The sequence below is a fragment of the Octodon degus genome, unplaced genomic scaffold, assembly GCF_000260255.1.
Source record: "Octodon degus isolate 3935 unplaced genomic scaffold, OctDeg1.0 scaffold00010, whole genome shotgun sequence".
NCBI classification, from domain to species: domain Eukaryota; kingdom Metazoa; phylum Chordata; class Mammalia; order Rodentia; family Octodontidae; genus Octodon; species Octodon degus.
Window position 1 is genome coordinate 5262205 of NW_004524586.1, and position 1513 is coordinate 5263717.

The 1513-nt window shown below is 39.1% G+C and overlaps 1 protein-coding gene across 1 annotated transcript in view; it reads left to right on the forward strand.

Annotated features, from left to right (window-relative positions):
• Pi4k2a (phosphatidylinositol 4-kinase type 2 alpha) overlaps positions 1–1513 on the forward strand; it is a 38508-nt gene that overhangs the window by 33918 nt on the left and 3077 nt on the right. The window lies entirely within an intron of this gene.

Below are 1513 nucleotides of genomic sequence, written 5' to 3' on the forward strand. Positions count from 1 at the left end.
GGTTCCACAAAAAACAAACAAAAAAATAAAACTAGCTGTCAGTATCTGCTAAGCAAATTGAGTGCTACTATTTTTGCAAAGCTATTCACATGAATAAATACTATGAGAATTTAAAAAAGAAAAACAGGTTGAAGACCAGTCTGGGCAGATTTGTATAGATACTATATCAAAAAAAAAAAAAAAAAAAAAAAAAATTAGGCTTGGGGATAGATCAGTGGCAGTGTACTCACCTGCTCTGCCCTGTTTTCAATCCCCAAGACTAGCACATGCCAAAAAAAAATTTATTGATAGAAAAACTTTAAAAAGATAATGGAATAAAGAAAAATTGATGAGAGAATTAGAGGGAAAATTCAACTGAAATGTTGGCTTTTTAAAAAATACATCACTGGGGCCGGGGGAGAAGGCTCTGCCGTCTGTGCACCGGCCTGGCAAGCGCCAGGGCCCAGATCGGATCCCTGGGCGCGCGCCCTGTCCGCCCTGCCCAGCTGGCCGCTGCAAGTGGGCATGGTGGCATGCTGTATCCCAGCCCCAGGGAGGCAGAGACAGGAAGATCACTGCAAGTCTGAGCTGCATAGCGGGACACTGTACCAAATAAATAAACAAATAAGAGATTTTTAAAAAATACATCATCTTGGGCTGGGAATACCGCTGAGTGGTAGGGTGTTTGCCTAGCAGGTGTGAGGCCTTGGGTTTAATCACAGCACCATAAAAACTTCCAGAAAAATCATTTTTTAAAGGAAAATCAGAAAATAAGGATAGATAACTACAAACACTTAAATTTGACCACTGCCAACTTGCAGATTTTTTTTCTAAGCAGATAGGAAGATCAAATTGTAGAAATGAAGTTGGAGGTCACAGCTAACACTCTCCTTTCTCCCTTTCCTTTCTAGCTGGTAACACTGTGCTAAGCTCTCTATGCCAGCACCTTTATTTCTATATATTTTAATTTTTTCTCTTTGTTTTTGATCCCTTAACTAATTTACATTAATTTCGCTGTTACAAATAATATTGTATTATATTTTTAAAAGTTAAATATTTTATGTGTATCCATGATTCCTCTATGCCTTGACAATGAAATTACAGGGAAGATAGTTCAGCGATATAAGCGCCTGCTTGGCAAGCGCGAGGCCCCAAGTTTGATCCCTCGTACTGAAAAACAAAAAGAAAATGGAATTGCCACATCAGAGTCTGTTCATTTTTAAACTTTATTGTCAGCTTCTCTGTCTGAAAGATTGTCCCACATTCCAGCTTCATAGCCATGGAGAATGCCTGTTTCTTTGATCTCTCTTGACCTCTGAATGATTGTCACTTTTATCTTTACTAAATGGGAGGGCAAAAAGTTAGGTGGGCTTCCCACCCTCAACCCCCTTCTTCCTTCATTGTGTGTGTGTGTGTGTGTGTGTGTGTGTGTGTGTGTGGTGATACTGTGTATTGAACATAGAACCATCACAGTAAATTACATCCACAGCTCTTTTTTCTTTCTTTCTTTCTTTCTTTCTTTCTTTCTTTCTTT